Source organism: Mustela nivalis (genome assembly GCF_964662115.1).
Source record: "Mustela nivalis genome assembly, chromosome: X".
Taxonomy (NCBI): domain Eukaryota; kingdom Metazoa; phylum Chordata; class Mammalia; order Carnivora; family Mustelidae; genus Mustela; species Mustela nivalis.
Window position 1 is genome coordinate 95,324,113 of NC_139040.1, and position 25,267 is coordinate 95,349,379.

The 25,267-nt window shown below is 41.3% G+C and overlaps 1 protein-coding gene and 1 pseudogene across 12 annotated transcripts in view; one reads left to right on the forward strand and one right to left on the reverse strand.

The window, feature by feature from the left end:
* The window catches only part of EFHC2 (EF-hand domain containing 2), a 246,184-nt gene that overhangs the window by 44,869 nt on the left and 176,048 nt on the right, over positions 1-25,267 (forward strand). The gene's annotated exons all lie outside the window — the stretch shown is intronic.
* Positions 15,528-17,418, reverse strand: LOC309856612 (putative deoxyribonuclease TATDN2 pseudogene; annotated as a pseudogene). Its single transcript has one exon. The product of its transcript is annotated as a putative deoxyribonuclease TATDN2 pseudogene (transcript).

Consider the following 25,267-nt stretch of genomic DNA (forward strand, 5'->3'; position numbering starts at 1 on the left):
TCCTGGGATTGAGCCCCGCCTCAGGCTCCCTGCTTCTCCCTCTCCCACTCCTCCTGCTTGTGTTCCCTCTCTTGCTGTGTCTCTCTCTGTCAAATAAATTAAAAAAAAAAATCTTTAAAAAAATGTGGAGAAAATAGAATTTTCATACATACCTGGTAGAAATGTAAAATGATAATGCCATTTTGAAACAGTTTGGCAGTTTCTCAAATAGTTAAACATAGACTTACCATGTGACTCCATAATTCCTTTCCTACATATCTTTTTTTTTTTAAATTTTATTTATTTGAGAGACAGAGATAGCAAGAGCAAGCGTGAGCCAGGAGGAGAGGGAGAAGCAGGCTCCTTGCTGAGCAGGGAGCCAGACGTGGGGCTTGATCCCAGGACCCTAACATCCTGAGCTGAAGTCAGATGCTTAACTGACTGAGCCATCCAAACACCCCACTACATATCTAAGAGAAATTAAAACATAATTGATTAAACATTATGTGAATGATTACAGCATTATTATTCATAATAGCTCCAAACAGGGAATAACCCAAATGCTCATTAACTGATGAATGGATAAATAAGATGTGGTATAGCCATTCAGGGGAAACTCTTCAGTAATAAAAAGAAACTACTGGTACATATTACAACATAGATGAACCTCAGGAACATACTAAGCAGACACAGAAGCCTTTATATTGTATGATTCCATCTTTCTGAAATCCTGGAAAAGGCAAGTATATCAGAGAAAGCAGATCAGTAGTTGCCAGGGCTGGTAGTGGGGGAGGGAGGTTTTTGGGAGGTGACGGATATGTCCTAAACTAGATTGTGATGAAGACTGCACAACTCTATAAATTTATAAAGAGTCAGTGAACTGTGTACCCACAAGAAGTAAATTTTATGGTATATAAGTTATAGTCTAAAATATTAGTTTGCTGGGACAGTCATAACAAAATACCGTAGACTTGGCGCCTTAAACCACAGAAATTTATTTTCTCTCAGTTCTGGAGGTTAGAAGTCCAAAAACAAACATGCTATCAGTGTTCCTCTTAAGGCTTTCTCCTTAGCTTCCAAATGGCTAGACTCTCTTGCTCCCTCGTCATGTGACTGTTCCCTGTGCACATCAGTTTGTTTTTAAAATACAATCTCGCTTATATGTAACATTTGATTTCACAAGGTAGGAATTCTTAGGTTCAGTTTGTTGACATATTTTTAGTGGATTTTTATTTTTTTATTATTTTATTTTATTTATTCTTTTTTCTACTTTTATTTATTTATTTCACAGACAGAGATCACAAGTAGGCAGAGCGTCAGGCAGAGAGAGGGGGCAAGCATGCTCCCTGACGAGCAGAGAGCCCGACGTGGGGCTCGATCCCAGGACCCTGAGACCATGACCTGAGCCGAAGGCAGCGGCTCAATCCACTGAGCCACCCAGGTGCCCCAGTGGATTTTTATTTTGTTCTGAAGTTTTAATCTGTTGAGTCCTTTTCATTTTATGTACTTTCTCCCTCTGACAATGGACTACGGGCACCTGGGTGGTTCAGTCCATTAAGCATCTGCCTTTGGCTCAGGTTGTGATCCCAGGGTCTTGGGAACGAGCCCCACAGTGGGCTCGCTACTCAGTGGGGAGTCTGCTTCTTCCTCTTCCTCCTGACCCCGCACCGCCCCCGCCCCGCCTCCCCCACCCCACGCTCATGTTCACTTGCTCTCTTTCTCTCTCTCTGGTTCTCAAAAATAAATAAATAATCTTTTTAAAAAATGAATAGACACTAGCTGCAGGTTTATTAGAAACAGTTACAAAGTTATTTCCCTTCCGCAATTTTTGTATTTGCAGGATTATGTTGTATAATAAACTCCTCCCTTTGTACTGTTGATGGTGGGTTATAGTAAAAAATACTGACTATATAATTTTTGTTCTTTTTTAAGAAAAATTTTTTCAAATAACTTTTGACTTATGAGATACTACAAAACTGATACAAGATAGTTCTTCTGTTTTGTTTTCCCAATGATATCATCTTATATAACCATAGTATATTATCAAAACCAAGAAATCGACATTGGTACAAAATACTAAACTTGTGGACCTTACTTGAATTTCACCAGTTTTTATATGCACTCCTATTTTCTTCCTAGTTTATGTTTCTCTGAAGCTTTACCACATGTATATGTTTGTGTAACAGCCACCACAATCAGGATACAGAAAAATTGTATTTTTCTAGGATTTTGCTGTTTGAGTCTTCATTTTAATCAACCTTGTTGAGGTAAACCTTACTTTAATTTTTTAAAAATCAACTTTATTGGGGCGCCTGGGTGACTCAGTGGGTTAGAGCCTCTGCCTTTGGCTCAGGTCATGGTCTCAGGGTCCTGGATCGAGCCCTGCGTCAGGCTCTCTGCTCAGCGGGGAGCCTGCGTCCCCCCTTTCTCTCTGCCTGCCTCTTTGCCTGCTTGTGATCTCTCTCTCTCTCTGTCAAATAAATTAATAAAATATTAAAAAAATAAAATCAACTTTATTAAGGGAAGTATAATTTATATAAGATACAATGTGCCCATTTTAAGCATAAAGTTCCAGGAATTCTGACGAAAGTATGCATCTGTGTAATCACCACCCAGACACCGTACAGAGTATCTCTACCACCTCAGAATATGCCCTCATGCCATCCATTCCACCTTCCTCCATTGCTCTGACTTCCATGACTGTAGACTAGGGTTTTATTTATTTATTCTTTTTTTTTTTTGAAGATTTTTATTTATTTATTTGACAGAGAGAGAAAGAGTGAGTATAGGCAGGGGGAGCAGCAGGCAGAGGAAGATGGAGAAGCAGGAAGAGTTAGAGGAAGAAGCAGGCTCCCTGCTGAGCAGAGAGCCCCACTCGGGGCTTGAAATCAGGACTCCAGGATCATGACCTGAGCCAAAGGCAAATGCTTAACCAACTGAGCCACCCAGGTGCCCTACCATGGATTAGTTTTGTCTCTTCTTAAACTTCATGTAAATGGAGTGTTACAGTGTATCCTCTTTGGAGTCTGACTCACTGCTTGGGATTTAAGATTTGAGGGACAGCTTTGAAAATACCATGTATATAAAGAATGCCGCCAATTTATGTCATAATCCACCATGGCGATCTCTGGGTGTTTGTGTAATCATTTCTCATCATCCGGATTGATGGTCCTTTATTTTTAACCATGCTGGTTTTATGTTTTCAAATAAATTACTCTCCTGACCCCCTTCAGAGGTTTTTAAACATTTTAAGGATTTAGAATTATCCATATCCTTCTATTTATTTTAATTACACTCCTCCATTTAAATTTTTGTTCTGCCTATGAAATTCGCCGTGCTATTTAGTGTGGTAATAGTTCTTTTAATAAAGAGGATTCTCCAGGGACACATGTCATTATCATACCTTTTATCAGAGAGGTAAGTAATTGGGGAAGCATGGCGGTTTCTAGGACAGTAGAAACGGAGAGGTGGCAGGTAGGGCCCGAACACCACATTATGCAGGGGGGGGGGGGGTGGGGATGCATTATCTCCACTCTGTTTTCGATGTTTCCCCTTGCTTTTCTTTCATCCCTTCTATCAGCCTTTTTATCCCTTCCGCTTCCATTCTTTTGACCTCTTCTCTTTCTTTTTCTCTTTTACAGGACTTCAGTCTCTTCCTTCTCATGCTCTTTACTTTGATTCATTTTCATTCCTCTTCTGTTGTGAAGGTTCCGTATAACTTTCTTCCCTTTCCCTTGGTCTTTCTCCATTTCAGGCTTTCCGATTGCTGACACCTTTTCTTAGGAGAGTATAACCATCACTGCCATCGTCATCATCAGTGTTGTTATAGCAGGTCTCTTCCCTTTTCCCCTTGGGTTGGACCCCGGGTGTGTATGTCATCCCAAATGAAGTGTTGTTTGAAATGAACTCTGTGTATGGGTCAGGTATCCCTTGGGAACACGGTGCTCCTGCAACACCCCCCCCCCGCCCCCACCATTGGGAGGCTCTTCCGTGTAGAGGGGGAGAGCAAGGCTTTTCAGACACATGGGTTCGGAACCTGGATTTATCATTTATTACCTATTTCTTCCTGGTTATGTTTTTTTAAATTTTATTTATTTATTTGAGAGAGAGAGATCATAAGTAGGCAGAGAGGCAGGCAGAGAGAGAAGGGGAAGCAGGCTCCCTGCCGAGCAGAGAGCCCGATACGGGGCTCTATCCCAGGACCCTGAGATCATGACCTGAGCCGAAGGCAGAGGCTTAACCCGCTGAGCCACCCAGGCACCCTGCTGGCTATATTTTTAACCTCTTTTGGTTGCAACTCCCTTATCTGTCAAGGAAGACTAACAAAACTACCTTAGGGTTACTGTGAGCATCGGGTGAACAATGCATGTCAAGGGCCCAGCTCATAGTAAATAGTCAGGAAAATTTAAGTCCCCCACTCCCCACCCCTTTGCCAAGATTTGGCTTCTTTCCTTTCTTTTTTTTTTTCTTTTTTTAAAGATTTATTTATTTTAGAGCGAGAATATAGGGTTGGGGAGGGGGATGGAGGGGGCAAAGGGGAGGAGAGAGAGAATCTCAAGCAGACTCGCCACTGTGCACAGAGCCTGATGTAGGGCTCAGTCTCATGACTCTCAGATCATGACCTGAGCTGAAATCAAGAGTTGGATGCTTAACTAACTGAGCCCCCCAGGCGCCCTGGCTTATATTCTTAAGATGAGGTAGAGGGGGTGGTGTTTCTCGGGGAAAGGAAGCATAAACAGGGGCTGTGCTAGTCATCAATTGTGCTGCAGGTTTCTTGTATTCTTTTTGGCACAAATTGTGGCATATTCCAGAAGAATGTTTGGAGATGCTGCTGGTGAGACCAGGGAGTTCTAAAGAGTGACCATTAAACTATTCATGTGTTTCTCTTCCTAGGTGTTTCTTCGTATTCCACTTATGTTGTGAGTATTGGGATAGTTTTTAAAAGTCTTCTCTTACTTAAATAAGAGATTTTGTTGTGTCTGTTCTATTTTAGCAAATTCACTTAATGGTCTCTTAGCAGGAAAGGTGATAAATAACTACCTTTATAATTATTTTATTTTTTCATTATTCAGAACCAATAGCAGTCAGTAATAGACTACTACAACTGTGTTTACATTCTGAATATTCTGAACTTATACTCAAAGATTTTATACCATCATCATCTGGGTTATAGAAACTACTTATAGGCCCTTTATTTCCTTTGCAGTCTACCCTGTTCTTTTCTTTCTTTTTAGCTTAAAATATGAAACCATTTTGGGTGCATGTTAATTCTCTCTCTCTCTCTCTCTGTCTCTGGTTCTACTGTTGATTTTTTTCATCTAGTATTTCAGGGAATTTATTGTTGCATTTGTGTTTGTTAAAAATAAATGATTCTCTCTCTCTTTCTTAAAAGGTTTTATTTATTTATCTGACACACAGAGAGAGAGATCACAAGTAGGCAGAGAGGCCGACAGAGAGAGAGGGGGAAGCAGGCTCCCTGAGGAGCATAGAGCCTGAAGTGGAGCTTGATCCCAGGACCCTAAGATCATGGCCTGAGCCAAAGGCCCAGGCTTAACTCACTGAGCCACCAAGGTGCCCCCAAAATAAAACTATTTTCAATTCTGGCCTAGTTGACTTTTACAATTAGATTTATTAATTAAAACTTTGGTTCTTACTGACATGTAGTGGAGATAACACTCTTTTTAAAAAATGTTTCATTTATTTATTTTAGAGAGAGAGAGTGCTCATGCAGGTGTGTGTGTGAGTGAGGGGAGGGGCACCAGGAGAGGGGGAGAATCTCCAGCAGACTCTGTGCAGAGCATGGAGCCTGATGCACGCCTGAACCCATGACGCTGAGATCATGACTTGAGCTGAACCAAGCATCGGATGCTTAGCTGACAGCCACTGAGGTCCCCTGGGATAATATTCTTGTTTTTTGTTTTTGTTTTTTTTTAGGTTTTATTTATTTATTTGAGAGAGAGAACACAAGCAGGGGAAGAAAAGAAGCAGACTCCCTGCTGAGCAGGGAGCCTGACATGAGTCTTGATCCCAGGACCCTGGGATCATGACCTGAGTCAGAAGCAGATGCTTAAACAACTGAGCCACCCAGGGGCCCCCTGGAATAATATTCTTCATGTGTGCTCTCAGCTTTCTCTTTTTTCCCCCATGCCCTGTGTGCTGAACAAAACTTTGTCTTTGCTCATTCCTATTCTCCCCCATCCTCTATCTGCTGAGGATTATTCTGAGTCTTTCAGTTAGACTCTTGGGTTTTGGGGGATGTAAGAAATGAAGACGCCTAGAGTGGGGGTGGGTTGAGAGAGAGAAAGCTCATGGACAGAAACAATGGTGAGGAAGTGAAGAGACTATTGAAAATTGGAAAAGAAGAGAAAAGGCATTTTGGAGGAAGTGTATGTACAGCATAAATTTGGATCACCTGTACAGTTTCTTCAGAGATCTCAGACGAGATGGACTTTTCAGTTGCTAGTGGGTCGCTCCGTCTTCTCTTGGAATAAACCATCATGCTGAGAGTATGCACGTTTGGCTAATTATCTAAATGCTACATCGTGATGTTACATATTTTTATGTTTAAGCAAATAAGAGAATCACCATTGTGCTCCCTCTGTCACTGTCGACCCAAGTTTTCTCTCATCTCCCTCTGAAATCTTTATTCCATCCGCTTCTTTTCAAGGCTATCACTGCTCTCCTAGTTCACGTCTCTCCCCTGGAGAGCAGCCTCTTCAGTGGTGTCCCTGCTTCCAATCTGATCCTCTCACTCAACTGTCCATGCTGCTACAGAGTTAACTTTCCAAAACGTCTACAGTCCTTTGACTCAACTTTGCGTGACCCAGGGACCACCAGTCTTTTGACTCTTGTGCTTTGCTAATCTCATCACCTCTGCCCTCCCTTTCCCATTCAGCTTTTGGCCACACAGAAAGACTTACAGGACTGCCCATCTGGGAGCACTAACATGGTCCTGTAACTTTGCACATGCTGTTCCCTCTGCAGAGAATGCCCTTACCCACTTGTCCGTATGTGGAGTTCTCCTTCCATCTCTCAACCTTGAAGACCCATTTCGGATGCCACCTGGACGTGCTGCCTTCTTCTTGATGCTCTTGGGTGGTTAGGCACATCTCCTACTGGAGCACCTTGAAACGCTATTACAATAGCCCCATTAGGTTTCTCTGTGTCTTCCATGGAGCTGAAGTGTACTGGGGTTTTGTGGCAGTTTGGGAGATCGTGATTAGTTTGTGGCCTCTGAAGCTAGGCAGTTTCAGTTCTTTTCCTTTTCTCTTTTTTTGTTTTAGGATTTTGTTTATGCATTTGACAGAGAGAGCCTGAGTGGTGGGGAGAGGCAGAGGGAGAGGGAGAAGAAGACAGCCCCCCTCTCCACGCTAAGCAGGGAGCCCATGTGGGGCTAGATCCCAGGACCCGGAGATCATGACCTGAACCGAAGGCGGCCGCTTAACTATCTGAGGCACCCAGGCAACCAGGAAGTTTGATTTCTAACCCCAGCTATCCCATTCTCTTATTTTGAGTTCTTCGGTAAATTATTTAGCATCCTAAACCTCGATTTCTATAAAGCAATGATCACAATATCCCCTATGTTGTTGATGTGTTGTGAGGGATAAATGAGGTAGAGCATAAAAGCACCAAACACATTGTCTGATCCATTCTGACTACTTGACCAATGCTGCCAATTTCTCATTTATTTTTGAATCTCAAGAGTCTAGCACAGTGCCTGACACATAGCAGGACTCAGCAAGGTACACCAAATGGATTTTTAAAAATATTATTGAGGGGTACCTGGGTGGCTCAGTGGGTTAAAGTCTCTGCCTTCGGCTCAGGTGATGGTCTCAGGGTCCTGAGATCAAGCCCCGCATTGGGCTCTCTGCTCAGCAGGGAGCCTGCTTCTCTACCCCTCTCTCTCTGCCTGCTTCCCTGCCTACTTGTGATCTCTCTCTCTCTGTCAAATAAATAAGCAAAATCTTTTTTTTAAAAAAATTAAAAATGTTATTGAATCTCTAATGGCTTTTTGCTTTATAGCCAATGCATTATAATTATTTGGAGATACCATACCCTGCTTTGGAGTTATTTGCATGGAATCTCATCTCCTTTATTTGACTATACAATCCTGAGAGCTGGAGAGACTGTCTTGAGACATTTACCCTCCACACACAGGTTTGAATTTGGCAGGTGCTCTGTAACTCACTTGGTCTGTATTACTTTGCTTTTGATAAAGGAGCCTTTCTTGTATTGAGTATCCATTTTGTGGTCTCAGCTGTTGATGCACTTGTGGGAAGTAAAAATCACAAACTTTGCAACCCGTAGGGCAGTCCAGTGTACTGGGGAGTCCAGTTTATTGGGTAATTACTAGAATTACAGAATGGATTATTTTGATTGGAAGAGAACACACAAGTCATCCTTCCTAAGCATCTTTTTTCTGACTCTTTCAGGTAGAAGCCCACCTGGAAAGCATGTATCTCAATATGGTGGCATAAGGGGGCATGTTTGCCTCAGTTCTCATATTATTCCCTCTGGGAGAAAAAAAAATTCGTATACACACACACACACACACACACATACACACACACATTTGGTAAATGTCAATTATATGTATTTTTTACCAAATATATTTTCCCTTTATTTTTTATATTGTAGGTGCTGTTTTTCTTTTGTATGTTTTCTACTGAATATTTCAATATTCAGTTTTCTCTATTCAGTTAATGAAACTCCATGATTCACCACATGATTTCTTTTGGATGAGGTGTGATCCCTTCTAGTTCTAATTATTTTCCCAGGATGTCTGACTTAAAGCAGTGAATATGAACCTTTTCTCTTAGTAATATCAAGTGTTTTTTTAATTGCCTTGCTCAATAGATTCCATAAGGATATGAAAAGACTATTTTAGATGTGGTTTTGACAGTATTTTTAAGCTTCCAGCTTTGCATCCTACACTGATTTATATATTATTCAGTATTTTTATACATTCGTTTTCTCTCCAAAGCTCTGTTATATATACATAATTTTCTTGGTCCTTTAAATAGTGTTGCACTGTCCTGTGGTTAGGAAGTGTTGATTTTCTAATTTTTTGCTGAAAGGTTAACCAGCAAACAAAGCAATTTCAGTGGTTTGCACCAGTTATATGGTTAATTAGTGATAAAGCCACAAGAAGAATGTTCTGATATTCTAGCCACATCTTTTTTCCCTTTTATTCATCATAAAATCAGGTCTTAAGAAGCAGCAGACAGGTAAAAATAAATTTGATGGATGCTTACACTGTCCATATAGGTGTGTTTCATCTTAAACCCTAGATTTAGTCATGAAGAATTTGAGCACAGATCACAAGTAGATTTATGATGATAATATTTTTGTAATAAAAAATTCTTTAGAAGTCATCTCTCTCTATTTTGTATTTTTTGTCATTCAACTTACCTTTACTGACCCTCTTCTGTGTTCAGCAAGCTAAATGAGATTCAGAATTGTATAAGTTGAATTTTCTTAAAATAAGATATGCCTATTTAAACACAGTATCCATAGGAACATAAATTTATCAAAAAAAAAAGTGAGAGGAAAAAATTGAGAATTTGGAGTGAGATTCTAACTTGAGCTTTGATATTTAGATGAACCTCTTCACCTTCGCAGTCCCAATTAAAATGACTGCAACATTTTAAAATATGGAGAAATCCTATTAGTGTTGGAGGTTGAGGGTGGTAGGTCCATCTTTATGCTGAAATCTTGGAGGAATTTCCACTAGGTGTAGTGCAGATGGGCTCATATTGAGGAAATGTACTAAAGCCAACAACGTGGCAGTTTCACTTCATTAAAAAAAAAAAAAAGTGTCAAGAATTGAGGTGGGGTGCGGTTAGGACCACCTGTAGGGGCTTGCACTTGGCTCACTTACACAGCCATAGATGGCTTAGGAGTGTCAGGAGGAGCCCCAGGAATAGTTGCATTAGGGTATGGCTCTGTCGCCACAGGCGGTTTGCAGGAAAGACTGGCTCTGTTCCTGGAGTAGACAGAGGTCAGGTCAATTTAGAAAATGTTTATATGGAAAATGGGAAAGTTTTCCCCCTAGGGAACTACTCTCGGCCGCCACCTCCCTCCCTACTTCTCTTAACCTGCTGTATGTGAATTTCTATCAACCAGCCTCCCAGTGGAAGGAGGAATCAAAAAACCTCAGAATGGCTGGTGAAGGAAGGGAGAGGGGAATCCTACCCACCCTGTTTTGGGGGGAAACACCAGTCTGGATAGATGGCTCTTTGTTCAAGAATGAACAAAGAAAGCCAACATAAGGTTTCCGAAAAGCCCGCGATGTAAATATAGGAGAGTAGAGTATTTAAGAGGCAGAGGAAGAAAAATATTTTCTATAGGAAAAATGAATACTTTTAATAACAATTTGCTCTGTGCTTTCTGTTGAGTGCACGGAAGTAACAGAATGAAGGAAGCAGTGAAAGCAATCTCTGGGGGGTGAAAGCTGGAGGAAGAAAATAGAGCGAGAGAATAAATTTAAAATATTGCTGAATAAGACTCTAGGCAGAAAGGCAAAGGAGCTCGCTTAAGAAGGAAGAAGTGTGAGGGAACTCAAAGATGCATTATATTGGTAAAGAAAAAAGTGAACGTTGGAGAAAATGAAATGAATGATGGTAAAGGCAAACCTGAGAAATTCTCCCTCAATGTGAAGCAAGGTCAGCTCTAATAGCACGAGATGCGTAATGGAAGGCCGGACAAATAGCAGAGTTCTCATATACAGACAGTTCTGAAAGAATTAGAAGCTAGATTAAAAGCAGCCAAAGCAATTAAGCATATTATACGAAAATAATAAAAACAGATCCCACCTTCTTGACTTTAAAAAAACACAGACCTGAAGACTGAGTCCTTACCATGTACCAGAGAACGTAGCAGAAGAGAGAAAAATAATTTGATACAGTTTGGCAATTTTTCTGTTAATTTCATGGATAAAGCAAAGAAATTACCAAACATCCTGATCAGAAAAAGTAGTTTAACCCCCAAAGCAGAAGTTAGCATTAGAATTCTCTGCAACATTAAATGCCAGAAGACAATGAAACAATGTCTGTAACTTTTACAGGAAAATGTTTGTGATCCAGAAATATTAGACTCCGCCGAGGTGTTATTCATTAGTGAAAGCAGTGGAAAGATATTCTCAGATATGTGATTTCTCATAAATACGCCATCCGCGTACTTTTCCTGAGGAAGTTGCTCGAAGATGCACTCCAGCCAATTATAAAGCAAATTAAACAGTTCAACCATGGTGAAGTCATGAAATAAAAGGATTAGTGATGAGCAATAGAAACCTTATGATTATAAAATAAAAACTTCAAAACATGACAACATTTTAAAATGTTTATTGAAAGATAAAATTATAATGAACAACGATGAAATGAGCCCCAAATACAATACAGGGATTAAAAAAAGAAAAACCTATTACTTTTCTCTACTTAGATAAGTTGCAGTAGATACTAATCTTTGGAATTAATACTTCAATTAAAAATTCTTTAAAAATAATGAATACAGGGAAACTCTCCCTCAGTCAAAAGAAAAAAAAAAAAAGGCTTATCTTTATATTGTCTTTCCCTAGGACCTGCACATGTTCTTTCTTTAGCTTTGCTTAAAAAACATACAAGATTTGTGTTTCTAGCTACATTAAAAAAGAAAGAAAGAAAGAAAAATACACCAGATCCCACTGTGGGGGGATGTTATAGCATGTAAATCTTCAGTAAGTATGGGCATGAAACCATATGCACTTTTTTAAAGTACATATAATTTGACATAGCTATATAATCACAGTTACCTTAAGGGGAAGACATTAACAAAACAGTGGGCTCCAGGTAGCAGAAAAACCTGTACTTTCTGTTCTTCTCTGTTCATATATTGGTAATACTTTATATATGAATCTTTACAGTGGAAAAGTAAACTTCATGAAAATAAAAAATCCTATAGATAAAACAGACTTACATTTAGAGGCAGATTTATAGTATTGGATGGCCTTGTTCTTTCCCCCGAAATTAAAAATAAACTAAGCATTTAATGTAAGGCATTAGGGGAAAAAAACCAACACAATAAAACAGATCATCCAGCAATTGAAGGGGAGTGGGGTCAAGATTTCATAAAAACCATAAACAGAATAGATTTGAATAAAAAGTCTAAGAGTTGAATCTTTAGAACAGACAACAGAATTAGTAAACTTGTAGCTCATTTGCTCAGGATAGCAAACCAAGATGTACAAAATAATGTATTTAAATCACAAATTCAGAGGAAATAAAATGTCTAGCTTATGCTAACTATGAAATGAAAGTTCTAGTAAACATTAGCAAAACTGATTCAAAGACTACAATACTGGAATTGGCAATAACTACAGAAATACCAAGAACACTGCCACGGAGCCACTCCGGTTGTTAAAGTGACTGTCTCTAAGTATTATGGCCTATTTTTTATCCTACTTTGTGCTCTTGAGTTGTCACAAAAATCCTATTATAAGCAGGGACTAATTTTGCATATGAATAAAGACTAACTAAAACAACAAAATCTTTCCCTAAGTAGGGAGTTCGTTCTTGTGGAGCTTTTTTAAAGGTAGAAAAGAGCTGCCTTTCTAAAATTTAAGAGCAGCAAAATATTGACATGCAGTCAAAGGAGTGCCAGGGTTCAGGGAGCCTGATAATGGGCCCAAGAGGCCTTGTGACTCTGGGCTGACCAATAGCCCAGAGACCACTAACGGCAAATTGAATTTCTAGATCACCAGTCGCCTTCATGGCTCTCTGAAGCCTCTAGAATGTGAGAGCAGACCCACCAATTTTGAAGAGCCATGCAAACATACGAATTCTAATCATTCTTTGAGGTTCAATGGAATCTCTATCACTAGAAAGCCATTTACAGAGTGCCCCAAATTTTGCACATCTCCATCACAAGATTTTGATAGTTTGTTTTTACTAGTAACATGAATAGACGAAGTGCTCTTTAGTACATTCATGAAATAAGTAAAGGAAGATCTGGATTTTTGATTTGGGCCACTCTGGATATACTACACTCACAAAAACAAACAAACAAACAAACAAAAAACAACAAAAAAAACTACATTGCTCTAGAAATGAAATAAAGCTGAATTATGGCAAGGCTCTCTCCTGTGTGTTAGAAACACAGCCGAATATAATCTATGCAGGTAAGAAGATTGTCTTTTCTCCATTTCTTTTTGGAGAGGAAAATTCATTGCTATATACATACGATCTCTTTATCTTGTGGAATGTGTACTTAGATATGCTGTTGTTCACTCAGACCCACTGTTAAAATGCCCGCTTGGTAACATCACTTTGCTAGGATCAGATTCAATGATGTTTTGTTCTCGGTGGATCTTATACAGTGAGAGAGGGAAATGAAAGAGGATGTGAGAAATAGAGGCACATCCACAATGTGACAAGGGGACCGCAACAGCAGAAGTGTGACCTGAAGTCACGTTTTCCAAGCTGGCGTGCCCAAAGAATTTAGCTTGTTGAATTGTACCTCAACTTAATCCAACGAATTAGCTTTGAGGAAGTTGAGGATTTGTGGCTCACATTAGCTTATCAAAGGGCATGTGAGTTTCCTCCCCCCTCCACCAAAATCTAAATTTTGTAGTACTCAGTGTTTCCCCATTACGTGTGTCCACAGAACCTTCTTTCCGGCAATCCTTTATGAAAAGGTCAGGGCTCCTGTGGGTCGAAGGACATACTTTGTGCAAAGTCTATTTACAGTGTACATTAAATGGGGAAAAGAAAAAACAACTTCTTCAAACACCGGCTTCGTTTTTGAAGGTTTGCTGTCATGAAAATATAATCAACTTGCACCTTTTTCATCGCATCAACTTCTTTTGGTCCTACTAAAGCAAAGTAAAGCACTTACAGCTTTCTTACACTGATAATTCCTCCTTCTCCAAATGGATTCCCAGCAAAGGGGAAAAATCTGTGACCTACTCAGTGTTATTTTTAGGAAAGCTGAACTGTCAAGTTCCTGGTAGGGCTTCACCTTGATATTTTTTCTCTTTAATGGAGGACCTCTAAACAGCAGAATATGGCTGCCTTTTAATCCTTGCCTTTTAAGTTAGAGAGGGGTGCTAGAAATAAGATGGTTTCTTTCTCTCTTCTCTCCCTAATATCTGACCCCCTGCTTAAATATTGTCATTAACTCACAGGGGTCGGTGGAGTCTGTTGTTCACTCATAGGTTAACTCAAGAAATCTTTGCTGGGTGCCTGCACTGTTCCAGGCACTATTCTAACATTGGGTATATGTACAAGGTGTATGGGGTGTGAACAAGACTGACAAGCTTATAAACCTAGTGGGGAAGATAACCAACCAACACACAGGTAAATACACAATTTGCAGACAGTGCTGAGTGCTAGGATTAAATCAAAACAGGAAGCCAAGCAGTTTTTTTCTCCCCAGGTGAGGGGAGCACTATGTACATGGTAGTCTGGGAAGGCTTCTCTGTGGAGGAGACTTCTGAGCTAAGAACCAGATGGTGAGGAGCCGGCAGATTTTCTGGATCTGGATAAATGGGCCCACGGGAATCTAGAGAAGTCTGGAGTATGCTGGACCTATTTTCATCAAGAGACTCCTGGATTTAGGTGTGTGCTTTGGCTTGCAGAGTTAGATTTTGGAACTCAAATATGTGGGCTCCTTTTAATCTCACAGGAAGGACGGCTGTTTGCCCAGTGGGCACCTGAAGCTCTTCTCCGTTTCTGTCCTTCGGGAGAACAGCATTTCTCAGTGGTATACAGTTGGGCCTTGTTAAGAGTCAGAGCAATCTGAATAACAGTTGCTATTAATATACTGGTTACGTGAGAGGTGTGCAGTTATACAAGCGTCGGGAGTTCAGCTCAGATATGAAACTCATCTCAGTGCTGCTCTGAGATTCGACTGCTCTGGCTCCCATCACTCCAAGCTCCTCCATGGAGAGCTCCCCCCATCACACACCCGGCCCATTCTGACTATTAACAGACTAATTTTTATCTAAATCGATTTCCTTTGCGACGAAATGCTAGTGTTGGTTTATCTTTAGAAATAAGAAATTGCAAATTGCACAGCCACTGAATTATGAACTTAAGAACAAACCATATGGGTTCTAGAATTCCTATAATAACAAATACATTTTGGGAATCAACAGAACAAATTACCTAGCTTACTTTTAAAATTCATCCTTCTTTGCTGTTTGTTTGTTTCTTGAAGGGCAAGTAGGAAGGAGGGTGACTTTATGCACTAACTGCTCAAAAACCCAGGCGGCAGAGAACAGGGATTTGGATTAGTCAACCCACTGACCCTATGGAACACTTTCTTCTTTGCTGCCTACCCTGGCACAATTTGGCTGGGAGGAAAAAAACCTTGATAACGTTGAGAGCAGTTCCCCCCTACCCTCCTTCCACTCTTTTGCACCCCACCCTACCAGCCGGAAGCAGAAGTCTCATGAAAAGGTTTTGAAGCCAGCATCCTATTATGGTCTCTTTCTGTCCCAGTGGACTCGCTGAACACGTCCTTGACCTTGGGACACAGGCAGAGTTCAAACCAAGTCTGTGCTGTTGGGCTGTTCATCCCCCTTTCCTGGAAGACCCCTGACGATACCCTCTTTGCTTAAAGATTGTAAAGGTAACTAGTGTTCTTGCGCAAGATGGCCAAGGTGTAGGAGAGAGGCTGACCTTTGACTCTGGCAATCTCTCGAACCGTATGCAGGGCCAGGCCCGGGTGGGCATACTGGCAGACGCTTTTGGGAACCCCACGAGGCAGGAAGTAGGGCGCATCAGTTTCCACAACGATTCTGTCCAGTGGGATCATTTTCAGAGCCTCGCGGGTCTCCCAGGCGGAAGAGTAGGTCAGAACCGCTGTGAACCCCACAGACATGTTGGGAAAATACTTCAAGAGGGGCTCGATGAGCGGGTAGGTGCCCGTGAAGCAATGCCTATGGATCTTGTAGTCAGGGGGCACTCTTCTTTTCATGATGCCCAGCAGATCTTCATCAGCTTCTCGGCAGTGGATCACCAGGGGCTTCTTCAGAGACACGGCCAGCTGCAGCTGCCTCTCAAATACCCTGTGCTGCTGTGGAACTGGGGTGGTACACTTGTAAGAGTAATCTAAGCCCATCTCTCCAAACGCTATGGCCTTGGGGTGCCGTAAGGCGTACAGAAGCTTTCTTTCTTGAGTGTCATTGTAGTAACGTGCAAAATGGGGGTGACAGCCGAAGGCCCCCCAAACCAGATCATCTTTCAGCAGCTCCTCCCAGAGGCCATCCCTTAGTGTGCGAGGATCACAAAAATCAGAGATGCAGCCCTGAAATTCCTTAGGAAAGGTGTAGTTGTATATTTCTGTGAACTTGCTAAAGGTCCCTTTGAAAGACAGCTTGGAGTAGAGAATATCCAAGTGGCAATGGGTGTCAATGAAACCATGACCTAGGCCTCGATTCCAGTGGCATCTGGGCCCCAAATTAGACGCATATTCTCCAAAAGGATATGACACGGTCTCCTCTTGGACGGTTTGCTCCCGGGCTTCTAAACTTCTGGAGAAACGAGAGGCATGAAAGTTCGGGGATGGACCTTCCTCTAATGCCTTCCAGTCTCTGGACCAGTTTTGGAAGTGCATTTCTGAGCCGGAAGGATAATCACTGAGAAAGCTGCGGCTGTTCCTCCCAGCCTGGGGTGTGCTGTCGCTGCTGCTGCCCACAGAGGGAGAGTAAGAAGGCTGGGGACTGCTGCTCCAGTAGCTGGTATAGGCCTGCCGCAGACCCCTGTGCAAATGAGGTTGGTCCGGGACACCACCAGTGGTGAAGGATGGAGGCTTTGAAACTCTTGAGAAACCCAAGGAGACTGGCTTCTCCTGAGGGAATCTGGCTGCAGCTAGCTCTTCTACACCAGGTGGGTGACTAAGTGAAAAGGGGCGCTCAGCGATTGCCTCCCTTTCTTGATGCTTTTGGATCTCTGAACAACAGTCATGTCTGTCTAGAAATTTTGGGACCGAACAGCCTTTTTCCAAATTGAGCACCGTTCTGTCACCTGGCAACTTCTTACAGGGTTTCTCCTGCGGATCCATAATCACTCTCCTATTACCAAAACTGTTGACTTCTATCGCTATCATTTCCTTCTCCACTCTGACCTCGGGGGCTGGCAGCTGCTTTTTCGGAGGAGCAGAGAAGGTGACGACCCTGGCAGGTGTTTGTCCAGGGCTGAGATGCTCTCTTCTGCAGGGTTTTGCACCAACAGCTTCCTCTGCTTCTGGCATCAGTTTTCCCTGGGTGCCCTGGATACCCTTCCCATAGATGAATGGAGCGCTTTGGTCATGCAGTGTAGCACTCTTTCTCCTGACATTGTTTGGGTCCTCGGACTTATCATTGTGACCCTCAGCCTGGGCTGCAAATTCAGAGTTTGTGGAGTTACTGGTACTCTGTCTGGAACTGCTCCTAAAGCGGTAGGCCTCCTCGAGAGAAGCCATTTCCTCTAGGGAGGGGCTGAGCCCAGGAGAGTTGGAGCAGAGGGGAGTCCGCCGATGGGAGGAGCCCCAAGTGCTCCCTCGAATCAGGCGTTTTTTAGAGGCTCCACCCACACCTGGTCCTGAGGAATGGGGTGGTTGGGGAGTTGGCGGGAGGAATTTCCCTTGGCAGGCTGCACCCTGAAAAACCTCAGCTTGAAAGCTGTAAGTCTCTTTCTGTGTTCTCAGGCGGTGGGGGACACTGGCCTCTCCTGAAGGAAATAGAGTTAGGAGGTGGCCGGTTGGAGGGGACACATCAGTGGGCTCCCAGAGGCCTCCGCATTAACCGGGGGGCCCTGAGTATTGCCCTTGGTACTTAACTTCGCGCCGCTCCAGCCACTTCGTGACCTCGTCCCCACTCTTTCAGCTGCCCATGATGGTTCTCAGTGTTCCAGAGATGGCAAAGCCCTGCAACAGAGTGTGTGACCTCAAAGCGCTTTGAAAAAATCGCGAAGATCCAAGATTTGGGGAAAGCTTGGTCTGGCGCCCAAGCCACAACTTGCTTCCGAGATTTCTGAGCACTCGTTCTCACAGAGCTACTTCCGGGGGGCATCGAAGCACTTCCGGGACTACAGAGTGCTTCCGTTTGGTTTGGAAAACAAGGCCCTTCCAATGTTCAAGCCCTTGAAAAGACTGTAGGGTGCTTTGGGGACCACACACAGGGCGCCTGGAGCCTAGGCTAGGACCCAACACAGCCCTGGAGCAAAAGGAGAGGCTTATACCCCTCTCCCCCGACTAGTTTTGGCCAGTGGAAATACTCTCCCCCTCCACACACAAGGGGCTGTGCTCCTGCCCCCGCCAGCACCCCCTTGCCTCTTCCACCTTGCCTCCGTGGTCCAGAAGCCCACTTCTATCTGTGGCCCAGCCAGGCTTCTCTAGGAACTGCCACCATCATTTGCTGTTTGTTCCTTTTCTTCCCCCCATTCTTTTAGAAAACATGGTTGTTAAAACATAGTTTAAATATACATGCTTTTAAGAAACATAGTTATAATTATAGCATATTACCATTTTCAGTTCTGTGGTTTTTTTCTCTCAACATTTCTGCGTATCCTAAGTATTTTTCTTACTGCTCTGTAGTTTTCGAAAACATCATACTAGTGCCTTCATAATATTCCACAGAGTACATAGATGTGCCATAATTCACCAAACCCTTCCCTTTCTGTTAACTTTTTAGGCTCCCTCACTTGAGTTTTTTCTATTTAAAAAAAAGGAAAAAAAGACTGCAAAGAACATCTCTGCACATATGTTTCTCTATATTTTGGTTTGTTTCTTTGGGCTACATGCCCAGAAATGGAGTTCCTGAGAAGTATAGGAATTTAAAAATGGTTCCTCATAGCAGAACATTGCCTAGAAGAATTGTAGTAGTTTAAAATCCCATCCATGATGAATAATCCCACCAGGCCCATTTTGTAGGAGAAACAAAACTGCTGCCTCATTTTAATTCGCTCTTCATCTGATAATATCTTAGAGCAAACATTTTTCCTTTTTTATTGACCCTCTGGTGAATTTTAAGTCCTTTTTTCATCTTTTTAAGGGTCTTTTCAAAGTTAACTAAATATATTTTTATAAAATAAATAATCATGTTCAGGTTTTTTTGTTAGTGTGTTTATTTTTTACTTACATTTTCTTTTTTTGAGGTTATAACTTGTTTTTCTACTCAAATCTTAATTTATTTCTTTCATAATTTTCTTTTTCCTCCTAAACCTAGGATGGTCATCCTCCCTTTCAAGGCTTTAACACACACACACACACACACACACACGTTTGGAGGGTGGTTACATGGGTGGATCTGTTATATTTAAGCTGGTAATCCCATCTGGTATGTATTTGGGATTATAATTTATTTTAGGTTGGGATATACTTGCTGCTATTCCAAGTTAGCACTTTTTTCACTTACTGATACGTGGTTCCTTTTTCATGTGTTAAATTCCTATATGTGGAGAGCCTGGGTGGCTCAGTCGCTTAAGCATCTGCCTTCCGCTCAGGTCATAATCCCAGGGTCTTGGGATCGAGTCCTGCATTCATTGGGCTCCCTGCTCAGTGGGTAGTCTGCTTCTTCCTCTCCCTTTCCCCCATGCTATTCCTCTGCTTGTGCTTTCTCAGGTTCTCTCTCTCAAATAAATGAATAAAATCTTTAAAAAAAATTCTGTATGTAATAAGGTCTATTTCCAAACCACTTCTTTTTCACATACTATTATGATTTTTCTTACTGAGGTGTTGTACTATTTTAGTAATTGAAGCATTAAATTGTAGTAAGGTATAAAATCTGGGAGACTTAGGTCCCCTCCATTACCCTGACTTTGTATTATTTTCTTTAATAGGCAGACTTGTTTATTTTATCAGGTGGACCTAGAATTATTTTTTTTTCAAATACCTCCAAAACACCAATGAACTTCAAATATGTTATTTTAGTCTGCTTATCCAGAATATATTCCACTATTTGTCAAGTTCATCTCTATTTTTGAGTGTTTGTAGGGTTTTATATGGGTCACAGAGTCTTCATTACAACTATTTTTAAGTGTTCTGTAATTTTTATTCTATTGTGAACATACTCTTCTCTCTCACCATATTTTCAGCTGGTTAGTTCTAGTACATGAGAATATTTTTTAATTTTTTTTTAATTTAAGTAGACTCCACGCCCAGCATGGAGCCCAAGGTGGGGCTTAAACTCACCACCCTGAGATCAAGACCCAAGCTGAGATCAAGGGTCAGATGCTTAACCAACAGTGCCCCTAAGAATATTTTTGATTCATTTGTGGTCATGCTGAAATCTTTTATTTATTCTTAGGTACCCAGCCTTTGCTTAATGCCATTATTTTATTAGCCTATAGTACTTTGGTCTCTTTCTTGCTAGTATTTTTATTTCATGCCTTCTGACATTGTCCAGAATTCCTCAAAATGATATTAAATAATGTCGTCAGTAGGGGCATTTTTGTTCCATCCCTGATTGTAGCAGGTGCACAGTTTACCTGACTATAATGCCGGATAGTTAGGCCATTGTTTCAGAGCAGATGTTTTTCAGTCTTGTTAAGGAATCACTCTTGTGTTTTAAAATGCATGGGGAAGGAAAATGCTGCCCTTCGTGCAGGTGGCTTATAATTGTTACAGGGCTATTGAATTCTGTTTGCCTGTATCTTGCATCCTAAGTAGTGAAATAGTCTGGAGCAAGCTTGCACACTCCTATCCCCTGGGGAGCTATAAAAATCAGTATTCTTGGACCTGCCCTGAAAGATTCGGATTTCACTGTGTGTGGGTGTGGATACCGCCCAAGCAACAGTTTTATCTGTAGGTGATTCTCATGGGTAGCTGAGGTGAGGACTCCTGTTCCATAGTTGACTTTTTTAATGGTCTGTCAGGCATTGGAATTCACTTTGTGGCTTTCCATCTGTTCGGGTATCCAGGGGAGTTGTGTAATGGGGTAATTTTCTTTTCCTTGAAAGTTAGAAAGAATCCATTCGTAAATCATCCAGGCTGGAGGTTTTTGTTGAGACAATTCTTTGGTAATTTTTTTTCCACTTCTTACTTGGTTATGGTTCATTCATTGCGTTTTGATAATTCACAGTTTTTACAAAAATCACTAATTGGGGTTTTATTTTTATTTATTTTTTAAAGATTTTATTCATTTGACAGACAGAGATCACAAGTAGGCAGAGAGGCAGGCAGAGAGCGGGGGTCGGTGGGGGGGGTTGGAGCAGACTCCCCGCTGAGCAGAGAGCCCAATGCAGGGCTCTATCCCAGGACTCTGGGATCATGACCTGAGCCGAAGGCAGAGGCTTTAACCCACTGAGCCATCCCGGTGCCCCAACTAATTGGGGTTTTAAAATCTATTACTATTTTTTAAAGGTTTATTTATTTATTTCTTATTTGACACAGAGATAGAGAGTGCAAGTACGTAGAGCAGTAGGCAGAGGGAGAGGCTATCCGCTGAGCAGGGCGCCTGATGTGGGGCTGGATCCCAGGACCCTGGGATCATGACCTGAGCCAAAGGCAGCCGCTTAACCAACTAAGCCACCCAGGCGCCCCTAAAAGTTATTTTCATAAAAGCTTGCATGATATTTTAAGATGATTTATATCTTATAATTTATTAAATTTTTATGTTATACCATCTCTTCTTTCTGAATTTATACTTTCTTGATTATCTTTGCTAGAATTTTATCTTATTTATTAAAGAAGCTCTTGGATCTATGCATTGTAGTTGCTTTTTTTTTCCTTTCAAGTTCTTCTATTTATGCTCTTATCCTGTTTGTTTTTTACTTGTGTTCTTTATGACAAATTTTTACACTTCTGAAAAGTTTTGCTCAGTTCATTGCTCATGGAATCAAAACTCTTGACTGCATTTCAGAATTACCTGGGTTGCTCTTAAAAAAAAAATGCCCCTCCGACCTAATGCGATGTGGGCTGGGGAAGGGTCATTTTTGGTGGAAAAAAGGTATTTTGATTAAAGCAGGGGGACAGGACTTATGGGCAGGAAAAGCTGCACTGGGGTTGTGGGGAACAGTCTATGATTTACTTGTAAGTTGGGCGTGTGTGTGCAGAGATAAAGGATGTTTCTGGAAGGATTTTCATATGTTAGAGAAGACTTAGAAGATCCTGGAGGTCTGGTTATTGTCAGGCTAAGGTTGCTTTTTGCCTGTAGCAAAACATTAGTGATTTTTTTGTTTTTTGTTTTAAACCTTTTTGTTATGTTCAGTGCAGAGAAAGACAATTATTGTATGATGTCACTCATGAGCAGAACAGAAGCAAAGCCCGAGTGTTAAGGCAGTTGTGAGTTCCTGGAGGAATGTCACACTCCGCCTGTTTCAAGTATTTTTCAATAGACTGCAAGTCGTGAGATTTAATTTTATCTTCATTTCTTTTGCCTTTGTTCTCCTCATCATTACCTGCCCTCAAGATTCTAATTTAATTCATTTAAGCTTGGGTCTGGTTGTTGTCACCATTATCTTCTTCTGCTGCTTCCTTTTTTTTTTTTTTTTTCTAAGTTTCCGATTCAATTTACTTGGGCTTGGGTCTGGTTCATTTGTTCTTTCTCTCTCTGTCTCTCTTTCTTTTTCTTTTTTTCTTATTTCATAATGCAGAGCCAAGGCTGAGAATAGCTGAGTTAGAACATTGAACTGAGTAAGCTCTCTTCAATGCTAAGTTCTTTTATGTAATCATCTAAACCCAGTAGCTCACCCAAGATGATGGATTTACCTAAGTTTTATAGGTTTGTACATCTTTAAATTTTATTAGGTTCTATACTTAGCATTTTTATTTTTATTTTATTTATTTGTCAGAGAGAGGGAGAGTACAGGGAGGCAGAGTGGCAGGCAGAGGAGGCAAAGAGAGAAGCAGGCTCCCCACTGAGCAGGGAACCCCATGCGGGACTCCATCCCAGGACCTTGGGATCATGACCTGCGCCCAAGGCAGCTGCCCAATGTACTGAGTCACCCAGGTGTCCCTTAGTATTTGTATTTTAAAATTTACCTTTAGCACAATAATCATTAGTGAGAATTTCTGTTTATACTTCCATAATACATTTCTAGTTGTATTTGTGATTTGTGACTAGAACTTACATAATTTCTCTCTGTCCAATTTATTAGAATTTTTTGTGAATTAGCTTGTGTAGGGGAGGAAAAATCATTTTCCCTTTACCCGTCTAGGTGCTTGAGCTAAGATGCCCCTGTAATACAACCCAGAATAACAAGAAAAAAAACCAAAAAGTAGTTTAGTAACCTGTATACTTTTTGTGTACATGGGAGAGACGCAGGAAAACGGAGGAACAAATGGCCCAAGCCAGTGCCTTAAATACCATCTCCAGCTAAAGATGGGGAAGAGGGTATTGGGGGTGGAGAGTCAGTCGTTGTGGGAGTGGGGGGCTGGGAGGCTGAGGAAATGGGGGGGAGGTTATCAGGCAAAGCACAGTACACAGGGGTAGCGTTGTTTTGCAGACTTAAGTCCCTGCCTTCTCCTCTGATTGGAGTTTCTAGAGGTGTTTGTTGCTCATCTATTTCTGGGTACAGAGGAGGAGACACCCTTACAAATGGAGATCCCCCTTATACCTGTATATGTCTCTTACTGATGGGTCACTTTTACTTGGATATCAGAGCAGGTCTGCTGCCTTTTTTTTTTTTAAACTATTTATTTGAGAGCTGTTTCTTAAAATGAATCAGTTTAAGGTAAGTCTTAGGCCAAAGAAGCATTTTTTGGGGGGTGTCATATTCTGTTTCTCTTCCTGCATAATAAATTTCTATAAATATTTCATTGCCATGTATAAGGGAGCCATCCTTTATATGCAGTACCAGATCTCTTACAGTTTATATTCTTAATTCTAAGACTCTATAATCGTAAAAGAAATCACTGGCTTAATCACAGCTCTTGCAGGAAGAACAAACACCACCACATGAAATGTATAGAATTTGTATTGTCTACCAACCTTTAACAGCTATGCATTTATCTGTACTATTATATACCTTCTTCTTTAGGACCCCATGATTTGTCTGAGCATTTTTCATCAAACAGAACCCAAGCATCATTTTCAACTTAGACTAGTGATGCTGGTCTCTTTATAGACTGTTGAGCCTTATTGAACATTACTGGTGTTTCATCTCTTTCCTGACAGTTTCTCTCGAAATTCAGCTGTAAATTTTTGACACTTCGATGTTGAGTTTCTGAGTAATCCAGACTTTATGACTCATGCATTGGTCACACCAACCTCACCACCTTTAAAAATTCTCTGATTCATTTAGAACGATTCGGCTCCGGCTTTTGCCTCGGGATTGCATTGCGTAGCCTGTGACGGACAATCTTCTACACGCAATTATTTTGTGTGGCAGGGCTGCATCAGACAATAATCATTCTGAAAACAATTTAAGTGGAAATTAGGAATCCAAATCGATGTTAAAATCCAGCTATTTGGGATATGCAATGCAAAGTGAGCAGCTCAATTGACACGAAATAGGATTAACTCTTTCCCCGCCAGGCAAAATTTACACTTGACATCAAGTTAGAACCAGGAGCTCAGCAGCTGGAACACACTCCTGGCTGCTCTGAGCTCCTTCTGCCTTTTGTTGTAAGAAGATCCTGATTTCCAAAATCTTAACATTTCCAATGTTTCCTTTATAATGAAGAAATGCCATGTATCTATTATTTAAAACTAATTGATTTCAGATTTTATATCCTCTAGGCTAGCATCAGATATTCAAATTGCCTTGGGGGCTCAGGCAGGTAACCTTGTATAATAACAGTAGGGCTTGCAGAAGCCTGTGGGGAACTGACGATCACATGCTCTGCCAACTGATATTTACATTCCGTTTCCAAGAAAATTACAGCCAATTACATCCTGTAGGACCTTATTTATCTAATCTCTGCTTGACATCATAAATTATGATGAAACCCTGTATCATAATTATGTTTCTATAAATTGTTATTTCTAGCAGGTTTTTATTTTAGGTCCTCTTCTCCGAAGACTCTGGTACTTCGCGTTCCTCTGTGATGAGGTGTTTTATCTGGGTGAGATCACTTTTAACCTATTTGGTGTCTTTTCCTTGGTATTCTACTTTACTTCGCTACATTTTACAGTTCGCTCTCTTCCTTTTCTATCTTTTAGTCTCTTCTGCTCCTGACTTGCTCTCTGCCTTTTGTAGGGGAGGAAAAGTCCTATTCCCTCCACCTTCTAGGTTCTTAGCCAAGACACCCCTGTAATAAAGAGATTAGCAGGAGAAAAAAAAAACAAACAAAAGCTTAAGAAAGTGTACACTTGGAGGAGGCCCAAGAAAACTGAGTAGCTCCTCAAGATGGCCCAAGCCCCCACCTTAAATACCATGAAAACAAAAGG